The sequence below is a fragment of the Cavia porcellus genome, unplaced genomic scaffold (genome assembly GCF_034190915.1).
Source record: "Cavia porcellus strain 051 isolate PalLab524CR breed Dunkin Hartley unplaced genomic scaffold, mCavPor4.1 scaffold_16, whole genome shotgun sequence".
NCBI classification, from domain to species: domain Eukaryota; kingdom Metazoa; phylum Chordata; class Mammalia; order Rodentia; family Caviidae; genus Cavia; species Cavia porcellus.
This window is the reverse complement of record NW_026947499.1, coordinates 1854773-1882723: the sequence shown is the minus strand read 5'-3', so window position 1 is coordinate 1882723 and position 27951 is coordinate 1854773. Positions and strand designations below refer to the sequence as shown.

At 55.2% G+C, this 27951-nt stretch overlaps 1 protein-coding gene and 1 long non-coding RNA gene across 4 annotated transcripts in view; both read right to left on the bottom strand.

The window, feature by feature from the left end:
• Positions 1–27951, bottom strand: part of Tmem132d (transmembrane protein 132D) — a 444208-nt gene that overhangs the window by 178056 nt on the left and 238201 nt on the right. The window lies entirely within an intron of this gene.
• On the bottom strand, positions 5694–9440 carry LOC134470598 (uncharacterized). Its single transcript, XR_010039547.1, has 2 exons — positions 8931–9440; positions 5694–7409 (listed from the first exon to the last, which is right to left on the bottom strand). It is a non-coding gene; the product is annotated as an uncharacterized LOC134470598 (long non-coding RNA).

Here is a 27951-nt window from a genome sequence, read left to right as displayed (position 1 = left end):
GCTCAGAGTGCTGGTGGAGTCAGTTACGCACAAGCAACCAGGTCCGCCTGGATTATTCCTTGCAAACCAACTTGGTGCCCCCAAGACAAGATCCTGTGGCCTCACAACTGCCAGTTGTCTGAGACCATGCACAGCCAGCAAGGCTGAGACAAAACACACGAGAATAACCAAAGATGGAAGGCGAGTTCCGGCTCACGGTTCCGGAAGTCTCAGTCCATGGTCGGCCAGCTCCATTTCTGTGTTGGCCTGGGTGTGGGGAGGGGAAATATGGCAGAAGGGTGTGGGGAAGGAAAGCTTTTCACCACATGCAGCCCAGAAGGGGAGAGGGAGGAGGAGGGGGGGAGAGAAGGAGGAGGAAGAGGAGGAGGAGGAAGAAGAGGAGGAGGAAGAGGAGGAGGAGGGAGAGGGAGAGGGAGAGGAGGAGGGAGAGGAGGAAGAGGAGGAAGAGGCAGAGGGGGAGGAGGAAGAGGAGGAGGAGGAAGAGGAGGAGGAGGAAAAGGAGGAAGAGGAAGAGGAGGAAGAGGCAGAGGGGGAGGAGGAGGAAGAGGAGGAGGAGGAAGAGGAGGGAGAGGAGGAAGAGGAGGAAGAGGCAGAGGAGGAGGAGGAGGAAGAGGAAGAGGGAGAGGAAGAGGGAAAGGAGGAGGAGAAGGAGGAGGAAGAAGAAGAGGAGGAGGAAGAGGAGGAAGAGGAAGAGGAAGAAGAGAGAGACAGAGAAAGAGAGGAAGGAGGGAAAGAAAGAGGAAGGAGAGGACTGGGGTTTCTTCAAGCCATGGCCAACGGCCTGTTTCATCCCATCAGGCCCCACCTCCTAGTTCTACATGACGCTTCGTGGTGAGTGACCTAATGGCATCTCACACCATCCTGCTACGTCCCCTGCCCAGGCAGGAGCCACCACTGTGTCCAGCACATCCGTATTGAGCGCATTACCCACTGTCGAGCGTTTGGTAGTAACTTTCCAGTTATGTGGCCAGCTGTTCCAGCACCTCAGTGGTTCATCCCTTAATGATGGCCCCAAAGACAGGACACAGGGCCAAGGCCCGAAGCCAGGAACCTGGTCAGGTGGCTCCACAGCCAGGACACAGGACAGGGTGAAGAGTGGTCAGTTGGGGGGATCTTCTAAAGAGGGGGCTTGCTGGGAGGCCTGGGTAAAAGGCAGGGGCCAACGTGAGTCCTCTGGGGCCCCCAGTCCGCTAAGAAGACTCACTGTGCCCCTCACGAGTCCTCTCCCCCAGCTCCCCACGGAAGAGCGATGCGTATGATTCCATGACCTCCCTCGGATCTTAAGAAAGAGGGGGAATGAGACTTCGTGGATGATCCCAGCTATTTATCTTTAGCATTTCTTTCTCTGAAAGGAAAGCAGTCTGATGATCTTCACTTGTTTTCCAGACAGCAGCAAAACAAAACCCTCACAATCTATTTTGGGTATTTCTTTGTCTATGAGAATTCTGAGGCTCTTAAACATTTATCTCAATGTACTTATTAGTGATACATCTAGGACTAGAGAAAGGAGAAATGTCCAGAGGATGGGTGCCACATTATTAAAATACAAGGCTCTCCTTCTGGGTTTGGAAACTTGCTCTCCTGACAGAGGCTCTCCCGGGGCTGGGATGTATCTCCGAGGTGGAGCTCTTGTCAGGCGTGGGTTTGATTCCGAGCCTGCAGGTAGAAGAGGCTTTCCCAGAGTCCTCGCTCAGGCCATGGGCTCCTTCCTCTGGGCCTAGGCTAACCTGCTCTCCTGCCTGGGCCTCTCAGGCTCACAGCACCAGGAATCTCACGGCTGCTGGATCAGCACCAGGGACAGCGCATCAGTCCCCTGTGCCTTCCTAGGTTCCCACAAGGAACCTTCCAGAACCAGCCGCTCTAGAATTCATGTGCAGGATGTGTTGCCCTCCATTACTTCTATCCTACAAACCAATTGGGCTGTTTTTAATCACATTCTCTGCTAGGTGAATTTTAAAATCATTCTGGCACTTTTCTGTATGCCCTGTTCACATTTCTTTTTAAACTGTAGTAAGAACATTTAACAGTTATGATCAGAATTAGTTCAAAATGAAATGTAAAATCACATTTACAGGTTGCCCCGTGGTGAGCGAGCCACTTTTTCTCGTTAGCTTTTCTAGTGGTCTCCCAGTCAGTAGCACCCGAACTCCCACAGTGTCAATCTCTGAGGATACAATGGTTTAGACTGAACCATGTAGCGTAGACACAATTGTGTCTGTGTGCACAGACACGCGTGTACAAGTATGAATGTGTGTGCATGTAACATGTGGATGCAGACCACACTGGATCTGAGTTTCCTGTTCCTACGCCCACTCATAGCCCCAGCTGGGCAGGCAGCAAAGTCCACTCAGAGCCCAATTCTGCTCAGTCAAAGGCCGCTGTGGGGTCTGCCTGTGTCCAGCCTGCCTGTGTCTCTCTTGGGAATCCAGGAAGAGAAAAGCAGAGAAGAGAGAGAAGACCTAACACCCAGCTTCCCAACCCACCGGGGCAACACACACACACTCACCCATACATACACACACACACACACACACACACACACACTCAGAAGAGGACAACACACTGCAGTGTGACAGCATGAGCAATCACTGGGCACTCTCAGGATTTAATTTGTATGCGCTCCCATCCCAGGAGCAAAACTCACCACGAGAGACGCTTTCACCCTGTGAATGCTGAGTGCTCGCTGAGAGAATCACTGGCATAGGTTATGAATCATCGTCTTCTACTCGAGAAGCTAATTTGCTGCCAGCGTTATGAAGCTCCCATATTGTTCCCACTCTATATAAAATAAACAGCAGCATTTCTTTACATATGGGGTGTGAAAACACCAGACAGCTATAAATAGTAAATACACATCTTTGAACACGATGTTACTGCACATCCATATGTCACAGAACGAAGCCTGTGCGGCTTAGTAATCATGCAGAACAGTCAGCAGATTCCGAGGCGGGAGACACAGGCGGAGACAGGACCCCAGTGCCTGGGGCCCCCAAAGTTTATAAACCACAGGGAGCGGCCAGACAGCGGCCAGACCTTCAGCCCTGCTGATGCTGGGGACTGTAACATCGTCTTACACGTCTTCTGCATATTTTAAAATTTGAATACTTTTATTCCAAGTATGCTAATAATGATGATCATAGTCAGAAAACGCAATGCAGCTATTTCTTTCAGAGAAGGAAGGCAAACCACAGTACAATCCTGGTTCATCTGAAGGGGCCAGATTAACTCTAGAAGCTCTATGCACCGTAAGATCACTGACCAGCACACCACGCACGGGCAGACCCAGACACAGTGGCCGGCTTGCCCCTTGTGGCGCAGACCGTAAGTTAAGGGTCACCGGCCATGCACACAGCCAGCAGGCAGGCCAAGGAGCTGAGCCAGTTGTCTAAAAATTACATGTGGATTGGCTGACACCCTGGGAAGAAACTGGCCACTGTAGATGTGGCACCGATGCTGGAGTCCAGGTCCAGCCTGAGGACACCACGCCTGAAAAGAGGTGCTCAAGCAGCTGCCTCCTAGGTCCCCACTCACCTAGTGGGCCTGATGCAAAAAGCACGTGGGTGTGGTGGGCAGGGGGAAGGTCCCTGGCACCCCTGGACTAACTCTTTATAGGGGCCCCCTGTCCTCCAAGCCTGCCAGCACAGGTCAGATGAGGCAGCCATCCTGGACCTCACACGGGCCACTGCGGTGCGTAGCATCTGAGTGCCTCACCCCAAACAGCAGCGTGGCTCTCGCTTCCCTGCTGAGCATCAGCCTCCAATTCAAATTTCGCTCCAGACCGAATCAACAGCAAGCCCTGAGGACATACACGAGCTCCCCACCGTGTCCCAGAAGCTCGGGCTTCTCTGGAACAGGCACACGGGCGCACTACAGGCACACAGTTTATACTGAAAAGAAGCTGTCCTGCAGACACTGCTGCTTTGCTCTCGAAGCTCAGGAAATCGTTTTCTGTACACCCTCTCTGTGCCTTCCTGACCCGACTGTGTCTCACAGACCGTCCTTCAGGCGTCGCCCGGAGCCCAGGACAGTGTCTCTGTCCCGCTCTCATGATCACCACAGGATGCTGGCCCAGAGAAGTCTCCTCCCAGCCGGGAGAACCCCTCTCCAGGACGCGGTGACCAGGCTCTTGATCCTGAGCTTTGGTCACCACGTACCGCACTGCCTCGCCTGCCCTGCCCGATGTGGGTCTTGTGTGCAGCTGTGTGGTCACTCCTCAGAGTCACGACTTAGCCCTTCTTGCGCTGCTGACCTCTTCAGCCTGCTCCATCTAAAACCACTTCCTGTTTAAGCTGTGCTACCCAAGACCAGCGTCCATCGGGTGAGGGTTATTGGAGGGGTCTGCCACGTGGCTACTGGCGCGTACATAAGGGTCCCGCGCCCTCCCCAGCCCTGAACCGCGGCTGCGAATCCGTGGGCAGGGTCTCCTTTGAAAAGCTTTATTTTTACAAGCATCCAGGGTGACATCATTTTTCCCATAAGCAATTTTTGATTATGGTAATCTTCGATTCTCCCATCCTGCTGTCTCAGAAGTTCTGGAATTTTTTAAATGGTAATTTTGGTATGTGTTCAAAATAAAATGTCATAAATATGAAAAAAAAAAAAACCTTCTTCGAGACCTGAATGTAAGGATTATCCATCTCTTCCAAAGATCCCTTTTGAACACTCACCTTATATCTGTTCATGCAAATGTCAGGGGCGTGCATTAGCTCCAGACCTGTTTTTCCTGCCACACCACAAGGACAGAAATAACGGATTCACACCTCTGCCTTCCACTGTAGTCTCGCCTCGGGCCTTCTCTCCTAGAATCCCAGCGTCTCCACATTACTCATCCCCGGCGGGACCTGAAATAGCCCACAGGCTTGATCCGTCTCTGCCAGGCAGCCTCCCGCTCCACGTGCAACCGCAGCGACCCCGGCTGACGGGGGCTGCCTGCCAACGTGGATTTTTGAATTTTGGGGCTCCCAGGAACGCCACATTCCGGTTCAAAGTGTTCCATCGGAGCACAGGGACTTCTCAGACTGGAACCACTGGCTTCTCTCTCCCTCCTGGGATGCTCCACCCAGCAGGATTTCCTCTGCAGTGGGGCGAGGTCTACACTGCACCATCAATACTGCGGCCCCAGGCAGAGTGGAGCTGGGATGGGGCCGGGGCTGTGGAGGCGCTGGGCGCTCACTGGCCTTAGCGTGAGCTTCAGTGGCCACGGAGCCAGTGGCTCCCTTTGTGGGCCTCCTTCCCTGTACCAGCAGCACCAGCCCAAGGAAGGGCGGAAGAGCCAGAGAATTCTCTACTTACCCATCCCCGTACCCATGCGGGCAGAGCCCCAGGAGCCCCTCCTTACTTCTGTGCCTTTAACCAAGCAGGCTTGGGCAGGGCTTCATTTATTTCCCTGGTCCTTCTTTACAGGTTCCCATCCCCCACCCCACCCTAAGGTACCCCAATGTTTCCTCGCCCCCTCCCAGCGGGGGCTCCCCCTAATCTGTGCTTACACTGTTTGCATATAACTGCACGCCCACGCTGTCATCAGCATGAGCTGAGGTCACCAGGGCACCGAGAGGTTAGGCTTTACCCAGGCGCATCTTCTAGGTTGAAAGCCTGGTCCTTTCGAGCTGTATCCCTGACTTTGGGGGAGAGCACTGTGGTGCCCTAGGCGCGGTGGACAGAATTCTGTTCCATGCCGCATGGCACGCTTCCTCTTTTCCAAACGGCCTAGTACAACGTGTTTTACCCCTTTCCTGCTTTATTGATATATTTTCGTCCTGCAACACAACGGGTTTGTCTTCAGATCAATATTTCCCTTCAACATGAAGGAGAAGGGGAAGATGACTGTCCCACCCCGGGACTAAGCCAGAAGGTGGGGTCACATCTTGTGGAGCCTTGGCGTCTGCACATTTTACATCTGCGTGTTCTCGTGCTCAGGACAAGGTTTTGAGGACGCTAATTTCCCTGGGTTATTCTGGGACGTCCTTGTAGAATAACCATGTTATTCTGGGCCTTGCTGACCGCCCAGAACCCGGGAAAGACGCAGCTCTCAGTAATGTGTGTTCACAGAGCAACAATGAAGTAAACACAGTTCTGTTCAGAACATATTCCTTCATGCAGCTTTCAAATAAAATAAACGCCGGAGCTAACAGGAAAAGAAAAACATACAAGAAACCCGGATACACTTTTGCAGCCAAAATAGAAGTTAAATAGTGGCCAATGGGTTGAATTTGAAGAGATTAGAATTTAGAGGGTCACATTCCTTATTCAGCAACAAAATGTAAATATTTGCTATATCTCCATGTGCATCTGTTTTTCACATTGTTATTAACGAGACGCATGTGACATTTGGTCCTTTTTTCGTACTTGTGCACATTCATAATAATACTTTGCCATCCTGACACAAAGGCATAGCAACCACCTGATGCACTTTTTAAATACCAAATAAAAGTTAAACTGAAGGTTCTTAAGCTGTCTGTCTGTCTGTCGGTCTACTGTCTACCTATCCATCTTTGTCAGGGGTCAAACCCAGGTCCTTTCACATGTCAGGTGACTGCTTTATCCCCGAGCAGCACCCTCAGGCCCCGCTAAAATTTAACTTTAAATTTTAATTTTTATTCAGGAATGGCCGCCACCTGCTTGGGACATTAGATTGCGCACTAAGAACAACCCTGCTTTCCCTGCTACTCTCACGGTTCCCTTCGCCGTCCGTCACCTTCAGAGTCATCTACGCGCTCCCCTGGGCAGTTTTTGGGCAAGTTATCAGTCTCTGTGCTCTCCTTCAGCAGGGCTGTTGATTTTAAGCCCCTGGAGGGATACTCGGGTGCGGTGGCACCTGTCTCGGGGTGGAAGACATTTCTCCAGCGTCCTGAGTCCCGGCCCACCTTAGATTTTATCGCACACGTACACTTTTACATCATCAGCAGCAAACAGCCTTTTCTTTCTGAGCCCCGTCCCAGGGGGTGAATCTACTTAGTCACTTGCGGACTCTAAAGGGGTTCACCAGTCGCCGACCAGCTCTTGAAGCTGCACCTCAGTGCTCCCCATTTGCGTCTAGAACTCGGGGTCATCCGTCATTGTCCTGGGCGCCACCGCAACAGTGGACACGATCGTATGATTTCCACGTGGGCACCGCGCTGCTGCCCCTTCCCGGGAAACACGCCTCCGACTCCTGGAAAATCAGTGCCACCGAAACTTCACTGGAAATAGACTGACACCACGTCCCTCAGGGCACACTGCCATTCGGGGTCGAGACTGATTGGAGAACGTGGCTCGCCTTCCCCGTTTCTAGGAGTTTGAGGGTGCGTTTCAGGTTGTTTCATGGCTTTCCGTACCTCGCTTTAAATTTTTAATTTTTGTTGATGTTTACTCCTGAGTATTCTTCTTTTGCTCTTTTGTCATTACATGCACGATGCCTTGTTAACGTTCTGCTGTTTTAAAATGAAAGCTATTAGTTTTATGACAGTTTTTACGAGCTGGTCCCTCTGTTCATCCTTCTTTCCCCTCTGCCCAGTTTCCCACTGATTCCCCGAGGCCCTCTGGCTCCGGACCTGTGTGGTCTGCAAGGGACAGAGCTGCACTTCCCTCTGCTGATTCTGGTGCATCTGATCGTCTTCAGTCACCTAATCTGCAAATCTAACAACATGAAGACCGTGTAGTCTCTGTTCAGCTCCTGACCTTGCGGCTCGTCCCCCTCAGTGTCCTGCAGTCCTTCCTGCCACCACGCGCTGGGATCCCTCTCCTCTCCCGGCCTCTGCTGTTACACATGCATCGCTTGCCCATTGCCTTCCCGTGTTGTGCAAGACAGCTCCACGGTGCAGGACACCCGTGTTCAATCCTCCCCCTAAACTACTCCACAACGGATAATGTGCCTCACATACTGGACCTGATAACCCATCATTCTGCTTATTCTGAACAGCAGTCTAGCCCTGATGCGTATTAAAACAATCAGCCTAGCTCAGAAAACATCAGGAAGCCCAGTTTCAAAGCAATTCCCCCCAGCACGCAAGAAACTTCATGGTCATTAACATCTACCCCAAAGGAGCCATGTGTAATGACACACGCTTGTAATCCCAGCACTCGGGAGGCTGAGGCGGGAGGATCACTATGAGTTCAAGGCCGGCTGGGCTACAAAGTGAGCCTCAACCATAGAGTGAAACCCTGCCTCAGAAAGGACCAAAAAAAAAAAAAAAACCCAAAAGAACAACAACAAAAACATTTATCCCAGACACTCAGCAGGAGGGACCTTCTCCCCACAGCTGGGGGGCCATGAACTGATCTGTGGGCTCAGGAGCTCTGTGAGGGCCCCCAAGTCACTCCCTTTCCTTCCGCGTTAGTGGGACACTGCTTTGCTTGGCCACGGAGGAGTCCGGCCCTAAGGGAACAGGTGGCAGCCACTGGCCCAGGGTTGTGGGTGGCCGGAGCAGGGGTGGCCTGAACTCAGTCCACCAAGGAGTCCTGAGGACACCTGATGTCCTGCTGTCCACGCCCCCTACACCCCTTGCTGTTACCCTACAGGGAGTCTAGGAGAGGGTGGAGCCAGCTCAGCACCCAGAGGAGCAAGGTCACCTCTCGGGACAGAAGGACAGACCAAGCCCCAACTCCCAAGTCCAGGCTCCCAGAGCAGGACTGCTTTCTGCAAGAAAATCGCCCTTGCTGAGCTCCTGCCCTCCACGGCCGAGCAGGATCTCATGGATACACTTTAAATCTTCGTGCAGCATGCAATGGCTTCAGACATACTCAACGGTATTAGTGTGAGCAGGAGAAAAGCCTTCCCCACCGCTGGGAATGAACTGAGCCTGGTAGGAGGGAGCGATTTTCTCGGCCCAGAGAGACCTACGCAGGGACGCTCAGCTGCACGACGGCCCTCCCGGCCTGTCAGTGGCCGGGGATGATAACACACTCCCCAGGGTCCTACAAACACGAGGCGAAATGCAGGAGCAAACACTCACCCGACCTTGAGAAGTCTGCACCGTCCACTCCGAGGCAGGCAGACAGACAATGTGCAAAGTCTGTCAGGGATGTCTGGGCAGGGAGCTACTGAAAAGCACAGAAAGAAGTAATTGTTCCCTCCACCAAAAGTCCTGTGCATTATAATTAAAACCGCCTTCGCTGGCCATGAATTAACAATGTTGTGTACGCCGCAGGTTCTCATATGAGAGATGCTGAACGGAATCAAAGCCCTTGACGACACCCTCCAGTCAGAACACAACCCACACACGCCTCCCGCGCTGGCACCGCGCCGCCGGGCTGCGTCGGGGAAGACAAGCTCGGTTCTGCAGAGATGAGGCGTTCGCCTGGCTCCCTCCGCCTCGGTTCCCGGCCCAGACCCTCCTCTTGCAGGATGAAGCGGGAGGCGGCCACATTCTCTCTCCTGCTCCAGTGCCCTGGTCTCCTCTTGGTGTTTATTATAACCTGAAATCATGTTTGTGTTTGTGATGGTTACCCTCTTGAAACTGAAATCCAGCCCACAGGGACTCTGTGTCAGATGGAGGAAAGAGCCGGAACCTTCCTGCCGTGATCATTTCTAACTCTCTTCCAAGATCCTCCCCCCCCCCCCCCACTGCAACCAGAAGGTCTGACTGGAAAGAGCTGCCAGTGTCCAGCTTCACTGAAGCCCCACTGACGGTCACCCGGGGTCTGTTTAAAGGGTGCGGGGTGCTGTCCAGTGTACCTGTAGCCACCATCATGCGCACTAACATACCCTCACCACTCTCGGTCTCCTGCTCTCTGCCGTCTCTGTCCAGGCACTGCCCAGGTGCACAGTGGACCTTACATCTCAGGGATTCACTCAACCCTCGGACCGGTATCTTGCTTCCTCCATGGCCAGCCGCTGATGACCAGAGCCTGTGCTTTCTAAAGAGCTTAATGGTCTAAGGTCCCACACATGTGCAGACCTGTCTGCTGCTGCTCCTCCTGGGACCTGTCTCCCTTTGCTTAGCATGACGTCCTCCAGGTTTGCCCAGGCTGTCAAATGACACCATTTCCTGCCTTTCTGAGGCTCCACAGTACCCCAGTGTGCACATGTGTGTTCTCTTTATCCGCGTGTCCATCGCTGTGGTTAGGTGGAGACCGTCCCCCGAGAGCCTCAGGTGCCCATCCCGGGGCTTTGGGAAGCTGGCTGAACCCTGGAGGTACGACCCTGAGTGTGCAGTGAGAGGAGTGTGGGGCGCGGCCTGGGAGGGCGGCTCTCCACCCCGGGCCTCTCTGCTTCCTGGTCACCATGACGGGTCCAGCTTGCCTCTGCCCTGGCCTTCCCACCAAGCAGGCTCTTTCTTTTTTTTCCCCTAATTTATTTTCAAACTTTATTGTAGAAAATTTCAATCGTACAAGAACATAAAGCGAATGCTACAGGAATTAATCACTGTGCCGAATATCAACATCCACATGTCCAGTGCAGGATCCGTCCTGTCTTAACTAACCCGTTCCCAGCCCTGCTGGGGTGTTTTAAAGCAAATGGAGACACACATTTCACTGCGGGACGTGTCGGGAGAAGCGATTCGCGACTGTGTCTCATTGACATAACCCGCTCATCACTGTGCAGCCTTGAAAAACAGCCACGAAATACCTGGTCCTTACTCAGATGCTTCTGCCTCTTACATTTCTTCACAGATGTTTGGACTGAACCAAAACCTGAGCCAGCGCTATGGCTGAGCACGGCGTGGCCGGGGTCACAGAGAGACAAGTGCCCCGTGACCTCACTCGTGCATAATTCACAGAGGGAGAAGGAAGAGCGTGGGGCAGCCGAGGCTGAGGAGGGGCAGCTCGTGAAAGGCTGGATTCCAGGTAAGACGGCACAGACCTGTAATCCAGCCTCACCGGGAGGCTGAGGCAGGACGGTCATGAGTTCAAACATGTCCTGGGCAATTTGATGAGACCCTGTGTCAAAAGAAAACCAGATGACAGATAGCAAAACATCTGTGTTTAAGCCTGCTGAACTGAAATGTCTACCCTAAAAGTAAAAAACAAACCTTTCCTTTAAATTATGGGCATCGGCTATTTTGTCCCAGGCGTTAACAAAGTGACTAAGACGGATTTTTGTGCCAAAGAAACAGGCTTGCTGCTGGGGCTGCCACCTGACCTGCGTCACCGTTGGAACTGGTTTGCAGGAGGGACTTGGCACGTTTGGAGATGCCAGCTAAAAAGGCCTAGAATTCTGTGAGCCAACAGTGATGGCTCACAGATTCAGCAGACCACAACGCTGACTAGAAAGGCAGGTGGTAAAAGCCAGGCTCAGGAAGACCCAGCTGAGAACAAAGGCTCCAGGCAGCTGATCTCCAGGCCACGCATGCTGGGTCTTAGTAGAAAATCTGTCTGCATTTTGCTCATGTCTCGAGACTCTGTGGGAGACTGCGATTAACAGCGGCAGACTAGTTAATCTGGCAGAGGAAATTTCAAAGTAGTCCGATGGTCAGACTGTGGCCCGCACAATGTGCATGATTTTAAGCAAGATTTATACTGAGTTACAGGAAGAAAAAGCCTATTTAAAAAGGTCTGAGCTCCTGTAAACTGGGGTCTGTGAACTCGTGGTCAGAGCCAGATCACTGAAAAGATTAACAAGAAGCCACGAACCTTGAGTCAGGGCAACAGAAACAATGCCTTGAGGTCAACCTGGGAAATAGAAAGACCTTGCCTTTGCCCTGCAAAGTGAAAGACTCTGCTTCAAGAAGAGAATTCCAGGCCAAAGAGTAAAGTATTTCCTATATTTTATGAGCCGTGCCAGCACTCACAAGTCTCCGCAGCCATGATCCTAGGGGGCCTGTTTACTGCTTGAGCTGGTGGCCGACCTTGGCATTGCCCACAGGGGGCATTTCACAGGCAGAGAGTGTGAGAGAGTTTCCAGGTCCAGGAGGCGTCCGTCCAGATTTCACAAGCAGGCCTGAGAGGCCAGGCAGGTGCCGCTGTGTAGCCAGCGTGTCGAGGTGTGCAAGTGGAGCCAGAGGGCAGTGTAGACCCCGGGAAGTGGGGAAAATCGTGAGAAGAGGCCCTCTGAGGGACAGGCCATGAGGGCTACAATGGGCAACGCTCCAGGGAGGGCGCCGTCCAAGCCGTTTGGAATTCACGCCTGCACTCCGTGCTGGCCGTGGAGCTAAGGACTTACTGTTCGCTCTGCTGAGTTTCTGCCCGGCGTTGGTGACACGCCTCTCTGTCTCCCTGCCTGTTCCTCTATGGAACAGGGATGTTCACTTGTGTCATTGTTCATCGGCAGTCTTTAATTTTCTTCTTGATTTTCACAGGGCTCACAGCCAAGGGTTTCCCAAGAGTCTCGGAGGAGACTTGCGCTTTCTAGCAGTGCCGGGACTGTGAAAACTCGGATGACTCTTAGAGATGCCCCAAATGCAATTTGCATAAATCAAGTGCACACGATTCTCTTGGGGGCCAGGACAGGAGTACTGTGGTTTAGATCTAGGAGCTCCTCCAAAGGCTCGGTGTTCACAGGTTGCGGGGCCTGTCGGGGGAAGCGGGGCCCTGAGCACGCGGCCTGGAAGGGTCTGCCTCCCTCTGCACTGTTTCTGCTCCTGGCACCATGATGCCATCCGCTGTCCTCTGCCCGACCCTTCCAGCTCACTGCCTCTGCACTGCAGCCCTTGGAGGTTGCCTCTGCGTCCTGGCGAGCGTGACGGGCACTGCCACCCTCCCCGGGAAGCTGACGGCTCTTGCACACATTGCTTCTGAATGGCACAGCAGCTATTTTGCCACCACGAGGGAGGTAGGCACTGGCAGTGGAACAGCAGAGGGGCCGATCGGAGAGACAGACCCTGCTCCCGGTGACTAAAGCTTTGCCTAAAACCGGAAACGTCTCCTGCCTCTTGGTGACCATCTTTCATGGTTCACCTGCCTCAGTGGCATTTTGTATCATTCTCGGTGGCAGATGCTGAGTGTCCACACAGCCTTGTCGCCAGCTGGCTGGTCTGCTCTGCAGCAGCCGCACCACGGCTGTAGTCAGCGCTCCCACCCCTGCTGCATGAATGAACATAAGAGGTGGTAAGAGGGGTCACAGGCCTCGTCTAAGGCAAACGATTTTCCATGTGTGGGGCAGGGATCAGCCAGCCGGATTTATTTACGTCACTCTCTGATGAAAATGAAGTTAGAAAATCCACCTGATTATATATGGAAGTTTAAGCGCACTGGGCAAAGCTGCACTGTGCCTCAAGGCTCCCACAGAACACACTGTGATCCGGCACAGCGGCGTGGACCAGGACTCTGTCCTAGGGGAGCCAGGAGAGGGCGCTGGGGACGGGAGCTACCGCTGTGAGTTACCCCTCTGCTATCACGGACACGGGGAACACGAAGCCCTCACAGGCCGATGCGGCCCCACGAGGTGCTGGGTCCACACTCCGTGTGCATGGCCGTGTCCTCGGGGTCCATGGTCTCTCGGGTGGAAACGTCTGGAATCCTCTCCTCGCCTGTGTTCAGATGCAGGGTCCCACAGGCATCTACAGCACTGCTGTCGCCTGGACCCTCACCCCGTATCCAGGCACCTGGACTGACCACCCCGTGTCCTCCATGTGCCTGGCCCAGGGCCTGTCCCTGAGGTCACAGCAAGTCTGGCGGAAGGACGGCCCACCTCTATAGTCCCTGGCGGAGGGACACACAGTGGGGATACGCCACACCTCCACTTCCTCCAGCAGCCTGAGACACGCTGAAGCTGGCATCCGTGGGTCACGCTCCACAGGCAGGGTCAGCACAGAGCTCTGCTGGCAAGGACAACTGTCAGTCATGTTCTGCACACTACTAGCCTCTGTGGGCACCACACGCACTGCTAATGAGAGCCCTGCTCCCCGAGGCAGGGGGCAGAGCACAGATCCTGGGTGGGCACCACGGGAAGCCACTGAACACATGAGGCAAAGGGCAGGGAAGATCAAATCCTTGCCACCACACAGCCTTGTCATCAGCTGGCCGGTCCTGTCTCACCAGGCAGAGACTCGGGAGGCCAGAAGGGCTGCAGAGGTCCTGCCAGCACACAGCCAACCCCAGGATGGCGGGTGGAACAACTGTTCTCTTTCTCCTCGCACAAGACCTGCATAGAGTCCGCACCCACACGGAAAGACTCAGCAACACGCTGTGGTCCCACTCCTCACCTAGGCGGGTCTGCAGCAGTGGGTGGACATAGGACCTCGAGCTGGCTTTCTCCTCTCTTGATTTGCCATTATTATGCTTTTTAAAAATTAACTAATTAATTTTTTGTTGGTACCGGGGATTGAACCCACAACCTCGTGCTTGCCAGGCAGGCGCTTGTGCTGCTGAGCTAAACCCCCAACCCCAAGGTTACATTTTACAAGACATTTTTGTTCTGTATCCGCTTGTGTGCTTCATTCACTCTGTTGGGGCTTGGCGTGTAGGGGGAGGCTCCTTCCTCAAACGCATGGCAGAGACAGCTTCGGTTATGGTCCCAGTGGGGCCAGATCTGTGGCATCTCATGGGGTGAACGAGGGTGCCACTGGACACCTACAGTTCCCAGGGCGACCCTCACCCCAAAGCCCAGCGGGAAGTATCATCTCCGCCAAACGCCGCGGGGCCGAGGCTGAGAGCTGATATCGACCCAGGCGTGCTAGGCTGAATTCCCGCTCAGCCACAGTCAAGGCCAACACCGCGAGGCTGTGGTTTTAATACGGTGCTGGGCTCATCTGCTGGCATTTCGTGTGTGAGTTCAGACCTGTGCTTGGAAGTGACCTATATTTCTGAGCTTTGCCAGCAGGGTAAGGCTCGAGTTACAGAATGGTGGGGAAGCTTTCACGTCTGTGATTCGTTCATTTTATGTTTTTAAATGAATGCAGGTACAACTCAGCTTGGTGTGTTGATCTATGAGCTTTCATAGGGGCACCAAGTTAGGTGCCCACAACAATGGAGACACAAATCAGCTCCAGCCCATAAAAAAGAATAATCCTTGTTCCTGTGCCTTTGTGGTCAAATCCTCCCTTCTTTCCTTTAGGTTAAGCTACATTTATTATGGAATTAAATCCTGCTCATTGTCAAACCACACAGCGATGTAAGACAATGTGTGTCCACTGTGTCCCCTCACCTCCCATGGGCACTGATGCCCACGTGGAAGAGGCTGTGTACATATTTTAGGTACAAGGAAACTTCCTATGCTAAGGACAAAAATGTGGTATACACATTTGTTCCTGGTAGAAGTCACCACAAGTGTATTCAAAAAGAGCCTAAGTTGTTGATGGCGGTGACCGTGGCGGACTGCAGAAGTGGGGCCAGGTGAGGCCAGGTGACGCCTGAAAGACTCGTCCTCCCGAGGAGGCATGGAAACGCTGGCTCTCTCCACAGAGGCAGGGTCTTCCAGCACCACAATGGCAAGAATCGGCCGGGGCTGGGCATGGGGAGCCCGCGGCTGAGTCGGTACAGAAGTCCTGGGCGGCTGGGGTGCCCTGATCAGAACGCACAGCCACACGGAGCCGTGAATCTCGCTTGGGCGTCTGTCTGTCCCCAGAGACGAAGCCACCAGCCAGGCAGGGCACATGCAGAGCATGTGCACCCGTGACGGTATCAGGACCCGACCGTGTGTCAGTGGGAGAAATAAATTAGGATGAGACTACTCTGATGCAGGTGCAGGTATTTTGAGAGGAAGAATCGAGTCTATCTGCTTCCATCTGGAAGAATCTATGTGCCGACCGTTAGGTAAGAAAAATAAATTAGTCCCAATTTGGGAAACAAGACACACACAAACATTCATTTAGACAGATGTGGGTGACATTCTAAAATGGAAATGTATAATTTGATAATTTGCTTTCTTTATTTTGTGTCTTCCTGCACATAAACAGCGCTCTGCAAACCAAATAAAGCTTGAGATGGAAATAGGCCTCGGCGGGGTGGGAACACGGCCCGCAGCAGAGCACGGCAGCTGACAGGTGACAGCACCCTGTCCTGCGGTCTGTGACAGAAGCCCTCATTAGGGTGCCTGCTTCCTCCAGCGCTCGCTTAGCAAGCGGGTTCAGCTTCCAGGGCCCAGCGTGGCTGGCACCGCTTTGGTTGCCTGGAGCCCTGTCGAGGCTGGGAGGGAAAGGATGTCAGGATTCACTGTGAGGGTCACATACAGATGCGAGGGGACGAGCCGGAGCCAGGTGACGCTCGGGAGAGGTGGCCACCAGGGCAGCTGCGTCCACCAGGAAGAGCTGGGGCGGTGGTCCGGCAGATGCTTAGAATGTGTCTCATCCACAGCAGCACCAGGCACGAGCGCGTCCTGACACTGACTGACAGGCACTGGTGACAAAAGCCGTCTACCCCACCCTCCCGCTTAAAAGATGTGTTTTCCCACCAGAGCAATCTAGGGCATGAAATTCAGTTCTCTAAGGACACACAGACCACAAGCGTGAAATCCCCGCGATTCGCCACGGAATCGCACGCAGGGCAGGCGCTCTGGGCAGCCTGGGCTGGACAAGAGCTGACCTGTGGGGACAGGGGGAGAAGTCACCCCTGCTGTCGGTTACCAGCCCGGCCAGGAATCTCTGCGTATAATTGCGGGTCCCAGAGAGAGTGAATCCTCTGCCTGGCTTCATTCCATCCATGACACGGCAGTGATGACGTCAGGGACACTGATGACGCCCCTAAAGGTGAGAAGCCCTCTGGGAAAGGACTGTGCATGGCCCAGGGGGTCCTGTGTAACTATTTTCACTTATGACCAAGAGATCCGTGAGGAAACGCCCTCCCGTGCCCTCTCCCCTGGTGACGGACTCCTGGGATGTCACAGCGCAGGGCAGCACTCTGAAGTGGCCCTGGTGTTACGCAACCCAGTCTGTACCCACAGAACCCTCTGCCACCAAGGATTCCTCTCAAGGCCACACAGGCAAGAGGAATGCGCCCTGCTTTAAAATGACTGCATATAACTAAGCTCTTCCCCCTCTAGGTGACTTCCCAAAAGAGCTAAAGACATCACACCACAGTAACCACACACGGGACCCATCACACCACAGTGACCACGCACAGGACCCAACACACCACAGTGACCACGCACGGGACCCGTCACGCCACAGTGACCACGCACGGGACCCGTCACGCCACAGTGACCACGCACGGGACCCGTCACGCCACAGTGACCACGCACGGGACCCGTCACGCCACAGTGACCACGCACGGGACCCGTCACACCACAGTGACCACGCACGGGACCCGTCACGCCACAGTGACCACGCACGGGACCCGTCACGCCACAGTGACCACGCACGGGACCCGTCACGCCCCAGTGACCACGCACAGGACCCGTCACACCACAGTGACCCACACACCCGTGTTTACAGCCCCACAACTCACAGCAGCTGCACCGCGGAAGCAGCCTCTGCATCCCTCACCCGATGATGGATAAAGGAGATGCAATCCTTCCGCACCACGGAGTAGTACTCTGCCACAGAGGAGGACAAGCCTGAGTCCTTCCTAGGAAGTCGACGACCCTGAGACGCTAGTGCTGAGTGAAATGGATCAGACACACGAGCTTATGCTTAGGACATGGCTTCTCTTATATGAGAAACTTGGATTATAAATACAGAGCAAAATAAAAGGTAGATGACAGGACATGGAGAGAAATCTTCTGCAGACGGGAGAGGGCCCAGGAGACGAGGGAAGGGGAGGGAGGGAGGGAGGGATGCGGGATAATTATGAGGTGTTACCTGCTGTGTTACTCCCCTCGGGAAGCAACCACCACAGACTGCACACAGGTATCAGCAGAAAGTTGTTTGGGGAAATCTATGCGAGGTGTTACGGAATTTTCACGGTAAGTATCTCAGGTATTATTTAACGCTGCCTCCTCAGGTGTGTGATACTATGATTTTGATGACATGGATCGAGTTGAGAAACACCCTGAGAAGGACCTTAGGTCATTTCCAGCACCCCGGAAAGGTCGTGCCCCTCACAGTCCACCCCCCGCCCCTGCGGCCGCCAACCTGCGTGTCCCGCTGTAGACTCTGCCATGTTTTCCTGTGCACAGAAGTGTGTGGCCCCAGCTCAGACCCCGGGTCTGGGCTCCAGCCGGTGTGGCAGTCCAGGGTCACCCCGTCCACAGGGACAGGCCACCCCTCTCTGCTGCACACGGCTCTGGGTGCAGCCCGGGTCTGGGTGCGGATCCTCCCATACCACGCAGACGGCCCCGCTCTCCCCATCCTGGCTGTGATGAGGGGTCCTTCAGGATGCTGCAGCCCAGGTGTCGGTGAGGGGAGGGCTTCACTGCCGGAAACTGCTGAGCACAGGACGTCCTTTCCTGGCTAAGGCTCTAAGAACTCACCCACGGTTCAAACCCGCTCTGTGCCTCTCCTTCCCCTGAACCCTCTGGGGATGTATCTTTGCTTGCTGAGATTTTCTTTTTCTTTTTCTTTCTTTCTTTTTTTTTTGTCTTTTTGAGACAGGCTCCCTCTATGCAGTTCAGGCTGGCCTTGAGCTCACTTTGCAGCCCAGGCTGGTCTCAAACTCACAATGATCCTCCTGCCTCGGCCTCCCGAGTGCTGAGACGACAGGCGAGCCCCACTATGTCTGGCTTTTACTTTGCTTTTAATTATTGTAATTAACTTTGCAGCACAGGGCATTGAGCGAGGGCCTCAGCACTGAGCTACCACTGCAGACCTTTCCATTCTTTGAGATGGGGTCTTTCTGAGTCACTAAGTTGCTTAGGAGGGGCTCGAACTTGGGATCCTCCTTACTCAGCCTCCCAGAGGCTTGGTCCCCCACACCCACCGGAGAGTTTACTTCTCAGCCCTACGTCTGCTTCATTTGGGACAGAAACCTGCACCATCTCAGGCTGCGCACGGTCAATGCCCCGGGCCCCACATTCCTCAGGACCTCAGCGCAGCCCTGAGACTCAGGAACAGCTCGGACGAGGGGATGCTTCCACCTCGGCCCTGTGGGTGCCAGGCCTGTGCTTCTCAGAGCGGGACTGGCTCCTCCAGATTCACTCAGTAAGAGCCCGGATGTGGCTCCACTGTCCCTGCAGCAAAGACCAGGGTGCAAGGCCAGGCAGATCCAGGCCGAGGCCCCACGCCCTGCACACTGTGGGACACCGAGCCTGTGTGGGAAGAAACACTGGCTGCCGGAGAGTGGGGTGATCGTGGGTGGAGACTGAGGAAGGGCGGGACCCTGCTACACAAATGCCGAGCTTTTGCGGGGACAGGGGCCTCAACGGTGACACCTCCCAGCTGGTCATGCTGCAGGTCTCTGTGTGCACTGGGTGGAGACGGAGGTCAGCAGCCAGGACAAAAGCAGGGACAGAGAGTCTCCTGGGACAGCAGGGGGCACGGTTGGTCTGCCAACTTCACCCTTGCAGTTCCTGGTGTGTGGTGCCATCTTCAGACTGCCTCATGGGCACAAAGTGGCTGCACTCTCTCCTCCTCCTGTCCCCACACCTGGGGGATCCTCAGGCTGTAAATCAGGACTCCCAGGAAGAGGGAGACAGGGCGTGCGGGAGGCGCCTTCTCCATCAGGACACCAGGAATGTTCTCCCCACAGCCTGTCGAGCACTGCTGGGCACTGGAAGGAGGATCTACTTAGCAAGGGGCGTCTGAAACATCCTGCAGCTCACAGGCAGTGCCTCTCGGGCACAGACGCTCTTCCAAGATCTCAGCACAGATTAATTAAACCTAGATCTCACCATGAGGCTTCAAGTGGGGAAACTGAGGCTCTTGGATCATGACACAAAGCTGTGAGTGAACCTCAGAGCCAAACCTTCTTTCTTGATAAAATTGAGCTGCCCCTGGTAGTTTCTTACAGTAGCACAAAGCTGGCTAGTCCACCAGGGCACCCGGGTAATCTTGTGGTCAGTCTGCCAGCGCTATGGACTGAATCTGAAGGAAAGAACCCAGACGTGCTGGTGGCGGGAAGTAGAGCAGAGGTGAGTGGAGGTGGGGGCCCCTCGGGTGGAGTGCTGGGGCATAGCACCCCTTCTCCTGTCTCTCAGCGGGTGAAGTCCGAAGTTACTCAGGCATCGAGCCAGGAAGTCCTCTGCTTTTGGTTTGGTTTTGACCATTTGGATGCACTCCGCACCCCATTTTCATTAGAAAAAGGCAAAATTAGTGTCTTTTTAAAGACAAAAATGTCTATTTACAGAAGGAAGTAAATCTTGTAAATCCCATGAGCGAAGTCCTGCCTTCCTGCCACGCGCTAGGCTCTGTCCCTCCGTCCTTCTGTCCCTCCGCCCTTCTGGCTCTGGCTCAGGAACGGGTGGCCGTAACTGCCGTGGCACAGGCTCTGCGGGCAGCGAGTCCTGCTGGGCGGCTCCGTCTGACCTCTGCTCCGGTGCTGGGCTCTGGAGCCCCGCACAGATGAAGGTAAACTTCCCTGTGGGCCTTTACGCCTCTGTAAAAATCTATACCTACAAGGAACGATGCCATGTCCCTGACACACAAAACAGGAGAAAGCAGCCACGGGGAGCAAAACGGGGCCAGACACAGAAACAATTGAACAAAACAAAAGAAAGCAGAAGCAAAGCGGCAGAGGACCAGGTGTGACGGGGATCCGGGCACGGGAAAGCTATTCATGTTGGGAATTCAGGAATCCATTCTTAAATCAGATAGCTTTAAAAAAAAAACCCCATTGTTTGAGCCGAATAATTCAGCCTCCAGGTGTGCATGGGAAACAGGTCACAACACAATCGCGACTCATTGCTACAACATTCAGAAACGGGTTTCTCCACATCACCACCCCGACCCCCCAAATAAAACCCTTCGAGGCCCAAGAACAAAACCCAAGAGCCGAATCCAGGAGGCATTCTCTGGTCTTCAGCCTTGCAGCAGAGTGATGTGTGCTTCCTAATCCCAGTCACTCTTCCCAGACGAGGGAACTACTGGTTTATACAGGCGAGAGATCACTGCCCACAGGCGGGCTCCTGCTTGTTCACCTACTTTTAGCTCTGGGACAAGATCGAGTCATGCTTGGCTGGGAAGCCCATTAGCCGTGGTCAGTTCTCGACTCTGCAGGCCCCGCACTGGTGGTCGTGTGCAGACAGGTATTCAACAGAGGGGACGGGTTCGTAGAACTATGGCTGGGGCTGAGGACGTGGGCCTGGGCTAAGGCCCCAGCTCCAGAGCCCTGCAGAGGAGCCGCACAGCAGGGCTGGGAAACCAGAAGCCGTCCCCCATCGCTGCTCCAGGATCACCCAGTCCTCGAGCCTAGCCTGGCCAGGGATCCAGAGCCCCACCGGCATCTGGGGCTTGGGGCTCACTCCCTGCGCCACCCCAGCTCCAGGTTCTGGTGGGGGAGGAGGGAGAGGCAGGGAAGGGCAGCCAGTGGTGCCAGGCCATAGCTGGGCAGGAGCAGGACAGTGTGGGGTCACCACTGCACAAGAGGGGCCCCAGGTGCCAGTCAAGTAGCAGACACGAGAAAAAGCCGGAGGAAAACAGGGAGACCTGACAGGTACTTGAGGAGACACAAAACGCTGGCTCCGTGAGTCCAGGCATGGCATGGCGTCCTCCTCCAGCTATGCAGGTTTTCTGTTCTCAGGCAGGAGCCAGGAAATTGAAAACTGAAGCTGAATTTCAAAATAGGACAAAGCCTGTGGCCTGAGCAGCTGGCATGGTGCGGGCACGCTGCTGAGTGTTTTGCAGAGGCTGATTTCAGTAGGAAATTACAGGCTGCAAACTTGCCTCTTCTGAGATAATAGGGTATTAAGACCAAGCGTGGGGGATGGGACACTCCCCCTGTGGTCCGCTGAGACCCTCGCGGGGTGCAGACCCCGCTCTCCTGTCTCCCACTGGGCCCCCCAGCTCGGGAGGGAGACAGGACCAGGCTGCATGTAACTATGGCGACAGCCGGATGCTGTCCCCTGGCCTCTCCTCAGTCTCCGCAGTCACCCCTTGTGGCTACTGTCATTGTGTCTTTCACGCTGGAGGGCAGTGCAGGATCCCAGAGACCCAGAGGTCTACCTTGAAGTCACCGCAGCGGGGCCTGATGCCGGCTGCCTCTTCCCGAGGCCACGCACTGTGTCCCTGCAATTCCAAGCGGCCTCCGCCACTGGCATCGCCCTCCCGCCATGCCTCGCTGGAGATCGGGCAGAGACATCTGCCTGGTCCTGGCTGACGTCCTGCATGCCCAGCTGCGTGGAGTCCCTCGTGTCCTCTGAGATGACACACATGGGGTCTTTGGGGTAAGGAGTGTCAGACAGCGGGCTCCCCTTTACCAAAGCGACCAGGCTCTCAGCTACGCGCCCCACCCTTGCCGCTCCTGCCCGGATATAACTGGCCATCACCTCCCCACAGTGGGCACCCGGCCTGCCTGCTTCTTCCGTCGGCCCCACCAACTCTGTCCACACTGCGGCCGTCCACACTCAGGCCAAGCCAGCGCTGTGCTAGGAACAGAGCAGCCTTCCCACCCCTGCGGGCGACAGCCCAGGGCCTCAGCGCCCACTCAGCAGCACCCGCGGGCATGGCCCTGGCCCCTCCTCTGACTACCCGTCTCATGCCCCCTTGTTCTACTGCTCCTCCCCACGGGTGTTCTTCCCTTCCTGAGACACACCAAGCCCGGGCCCACAGGGCCTCCCAGGTGCCATCTCTGTCTTCAGCACTCCTGGCCCAGGTACAGGGAGCTCTGGTCAGTGTCAGAGGACACCTTGTTCACTCCACATGGACTGCACCCCGCCCACAGAGCTACTTCATCACTGTCTCCCCTCTCCAGACTCTCATGTCTACTAATACGTCCATAAGGAATAGATGGACAGGTGGACGGTTCAATGGATGGGCGAGTGGACGTTCAATGGATGGACAGGTGGACGGTTCAATGGATGGGCGAGTGGACGTTCAATGGATGGACAAGTGGGTGGATAAGTGGATAGCAGGGTGGATGCATGCATGGATGCTTGGGTGAATACACACATAGATACATGGTGGGTGAATACAGATGCACCCAAGGATGGAAGGATGGATGCATGGATGAATGGATGAATGGATGCATACATGCATGCATGGGTGGGTGAGCAGATTTTATTTCCACTCACTGTAATGTGGTTTTCACAAGAACAACATTTCTGCCTGCTTCACTCCAGGCTGATCCCCAGTTGCTCTGAATCATGCCTGACACACAGCAGGCATTTGTCCAGTATTTGCTGGAGGAATCAACTGGCCTGGGCCAGGGCAGGTCTGGCAGTGTCCCCGCCTTTGCTTGCATGGCTCTGCATGTGAGGACCCTTTGTGATAGGATCCAAGTGGTATCCACGAAGACGGGCCTCTTGCTGGGACCCGCCTGTGCCAACCCTGTCAGCTCCAAGGATTCCCGGCCTCCATTCCCACAGCACAAGCCAGGCGGGAAGAACTTGGTACCGCTGTGGAGGGGCCACTCAGGGACCGAGGTGTTCTGCAGAGACGGATATGAAGGTGACCCATGCTGTGGATCTACCACATGGTCTGAGGGCAGCTGGATCCTTTCCAGACTGAGTTGCAGGACCAGCGCTGTGCAGGACTTGTGCGAGGCTTCCAGTAAACACACGTCCCGGCTCTGTTGGGTCCGCATCTGGACACGGAGCTGCTGACTCACCAGGACGGCTGTGCTGAGCCTAAGTGGTTATCACCCGCTGTCCAGGGCGCTGCACTGATTTAAATTCTGAGAAGCAGTGCATGGGCTCCAGTTGCTCACCGAACTGACCGCGCTGGCTATCGCCTGCATTTTCTGGTTGTCTTCTTCGCCTCCCCCTCCTTCAGGCCCTGCGACCCCTGTGCAGGGGGCAGTGTGACAGCAGAAGGTGGAAAGGAGTTTAAGTTTCCCTCGTGAGCGCTTGTCTCCTCTACGCTCAGCCTTTGCAGAAATGGTGCTTACTTTATGCGGAGAAACAAGTTATTTTTCCCAGAGATTACCAACACATTTTTCCAGGAGTGGGGGAACAGAACAACCCATGTCCCCTAGAACAAGGCCACTGCGTGGCTGCCAGGAAGGCCAGGGAGGGTGGTGCAGAGGAGTCACCAGGAGGGGACGTGCAGGGACACTTCCTGGGGCTGGGTGACAGCTGCACCTGGCAGCCTCCTATCTAAGAGTCCCCAAGCCCGAAGGGGTCTAAAGTCTAACCAGAGGCACAGACCTAGTGTGGAGTCAAATTACAGTGAGCCGCATCCGTGGCTTGGGATCTGAGTGCCCCAGAGTGGGAGCAGCGGCAGGGATGTCTGATGCAGACAGACCCAGCTTCCTACCTGGCCTCAGTGACGTGAGTCATGGAGGGGGATCACCCCAGTCGGCTCCGAGGATGTGGACAAATCCCTCGCCGCCAGGATTTCTCTCCTGATCATGACACCGTGACCTAAACCCACAGCAGAAGTGGGTGGGAGGGAGGGCCGGAGGGGCGCTGGACACTGGGCCTGGAGCCTGAGCACCCCCGGTGACCCTTGCCTTGGCTGCATACGGGTCCGCGGCCTTAGCCGAGTTGCCTAAACTCCTCGTGCTTGGGTTCTGTCCGTCTGCGCCCAAGGTAAGGTCCTTGGGCCTCATGTGTCTCCCACAAATGACAGGACTCGCTACTTGGCAGGGCTGGGGAGGCTTCTCCGCCTGTGCCCACCAAGTTTCTTATCCACCCACCCGTGGGAGGGCAGGGAGGCTGCGTGTCTGTCTCCACATCTGTCAGCAGCGTCCCGGTGAATGTGCAGTGGCGTGGGGGGTCCTCTCCAGGATCCTGACTTTGCTTCCCTAGGACACACGATCACTTCCAGTCCTCTCCACAAATGGCTGTCACCTGTTTACGGTCCCAGTGGCAGTGCAGGACCCCACGTCACCACCCACGCCTGCCACCTGAGCCACAGCTCTAAGACCTGTGGGTCTGCAGCAGCCCTGCCGACACGGGAGCTATCAGAGGTGACATCTAAATGAGCGGGTGGCGTTTGGCACTGGGTCTCATTTCTCAGGTTCCCATCACATGGCGAAACAGGACCTCCCGGCAACCGTGAGCGTCAGCGTCATTGAAGGAGTGTGTGTGACGTGGAACCAACTGGGCACAGCACTTGACAGAGTGGAAGCCGCTGCAGAATCCAGAGGCCACATCCCAAGGACATCGCAGGGCGGGTGCACAGGACACCAAAGCTCAGGGCACCCCCCACCTCAGCAAGCATGAACCCCACCGGCCCCAGATCAGAAGCACTGAGCCCTGCCCAGTAGAGAACAGAAATGACCTCGATGCCCTCGTACCAAGGATGCCACCCGAGGACGTGAACAACAAATCTGATGTTCACTCGGTGACACACATCTCGTCAACACTATTTTGCTAAAACAAAGCCAGACACTAAACTGTGGACGCCCTGCGAATTACCTTTCGTGAGGTTCACCAACAGGGAGCTGCTTCTTCCAGCCAGACCTGGCCTCCACTGACCACACTTTTTATATATCATGACCACAGAGACCTCCAACTCGCTAAAGCTAGGAAAAACCCACAAGAGGTTTACTGGGGGAGGCTGCATGGGGGGCGGTGTCCTGTGCACTGGTGTCCTGCGTGTTACCTCTGACCCGCCGGAGGGGGGGGCCCTGATGTGGCACCCCTGGCTCCTGACACCCAGGGCTGCCTGTGTCTCTCTCCACGCCCGCCAGGATCTCATGGAGGCCCAGCACTGTGCCCTACTGCATGGGTCTCCACTTGCTCATGAACTGATGGCTATCATGTGTGTGTGCATGCATGTGTGTGTGCATGCGTACATGTGTGTGTGTGTGTGCGTGCATGTGTGTGTGTGCATGTGTGTGTGTGTGTGCGTGCATGTGTGTGTGCTGTACTCTGCAAACACACTATCTCCCTTTCTGGGCCACCTTCATGTTTAACCAGCCCTCCAGCAGCCCAGTGTTCAGTCTCCAGGATGGGGCAGTGGCCATGGCCCTGGTGACAGACACAGAACCAAGTCCAGACACAGCAGGGTCTGGGGTGCCAGCAGAAGACTGGTCTTCACTGTGGCAAGGGCAGAAGAGCTCATAGTATTCCATGGCAAGCGACAACCCTGCCCACCAGCGTGCCCTGCCAGCTGCCGGGGTCTGTGTGGAGATGTCCCCAGATGCTCTCAGCTCAGAGGTGGGGCTTTGGGAGAGGACTGGGCCACTGCACGGGGCTGTGACATTGGGACATGGTCGGGAGGAGCTCATCTCCCTTCCCAGCTCTTCCTCCTCTCTGCTTCCTGTCCGCCTGGACTCCTCTGCCATACAGGTTCTGTGTGTAAACTCCCAGCCGTGGACCGAACCTCTGAGCTATGAGCCAGAATAGGCCTCCCGTGCATGGTCAGCTGGAGTGTAGCGGACAAAGCTGGTGGCCACTGGTGTGACAGAAGGGGCAGGGAGGAGAAGGCAGAGCCCAGCTCTGCAGCTAACACCTGTGCGGAGCCAAAGCACCAAAAGGAACAGCCGAAACCTGGTGTCCAGCCCAGCCCGGCCGCCGGCTGACTCTGAGTAAACACGGTCGAGTCCACTCACGCTGTCCTTTGGCTTCTAAAGCGGGGATGACTCCAGTGGCCTTCCTAGGTCCTCAGGAAGGTTACATAACAGGACATGGTCAGGACACAGCCTCGGGGATGCACTGCTCGCTCCGTCAGCGCAGCGCGCTCTGGTCACTGGTTTCATGGCTGTTTTCATTGGTGCCTGGGGGATGGTGGTCCTGGAGAGAGGACAGAGCCTCCGTTCTCCCAGTCCCCGGTTCCTGTTCTGCAGAAGCTCTGGGCGAATGCTGACAACCCCCCCCCTACTTCCTCTTCCGTCCTTGATGCCCCCTTCCTGTGAGGTCTCCGTGGCTGGCCTGCTGCAGATGCACACAAACAGCTCCTGGTTCATGGAATTAATAACCCCAAGTTTGTCCCTGAAGCAGGAAGTGGCTGAGTCAGCCACCATAGGTCCTCCTTTAGCCATAGCTAACCGAGTCCTCTATGGCTGTCCTGGATGGTTTTGGCCAGCAGGAACCACCCACCGACTACACAGCCCGGAAGCAGAGAGTGGTGGGTGTGCCTGCCCTATGTGCTTCCTGATTGGCTGCTTGATTTCTGACAGTAGCTGTGATTGGCTGCCAGATGATGACTGACGGGCATCTACAGTCAATGCCCCTATCCCGGTATGTCTCCCAGTGGTGCAGCCGTCGCTGGGCTCCTAGAGATTCCTCAGAGAGCACCACTCACTCCCCCTGTCCGGTCAGCAGGAAGGACTGCTCCTCTCTGTCCAGTGTCTCACTGTCTCCTTCTGGGCCTTTCCCTCATCTCTGACAAGCATCGAATGCACCACCAAGTCCCCCTCTCTGCCACCCATCGCTGCACATATCAGGGCTCTCCATGGGACCCCGATGCTAAGACACTCCGTGGGTGGAATCTCACCAGGCCTGGCTTACCCGCTGGCCTGAGACCTCCCTCTCCACAGCAACAGACATGGAAAATATCAAAAGAACAGTGCAGCCTCGGTGTTCACAAGCCTGTGCACTCGCCTCTGTGTGAGCAGCAGAGGACTGTGTTTCTGTGGATTTTCAGATGCAGTCTGCGTTCACTGGTAATGATTCTGTGGGACAGGAGACGCAAACTGAATTCATTACACTTCGCCGGCTCCTCTGCTAAGAAGTTTTCCGAAATGCTTTAATCAGATACATCTGATAAGCATAATCACACAGCGAGAGCTGGGCGTCACACAGGGAGAGAAATAGGTCTGGTGGCGCTGCTAATGAAACTTGGCCCAGAGGGAATCTGAACTGGCCACCGCTCAGCAGGAGGGAGAGGGCCCAAGGCACAGGCATGGGCTGTCCAGGCCTGGCAGGTGTGAAATTCCTGCAGAAGGTGGACACGTGGCCAGGCACTATCAGAGGCTACAAGAAATGTGTGTAGGAATCTCAGCTCCATTTACAGAGTTGGTGCCCAGTACAGGGGGCAGATGAGGCCCCCTGGCAGCAGCTTTGGGGCTGGGAGCCATCTCGAACACCACTCTACGGGGAAGGGAAAGATTTCCTCAGTCAACAGCAGCCCCCAAGCCCAGCCTCTGTGTCTTCAGGGCAGGTCTTCACCCACATCCAGAATTAGCACAGCAGGTGCAGAGGAATGGGAAGCATCTTCCGAGCTGCTCCAGGTCTGCCTG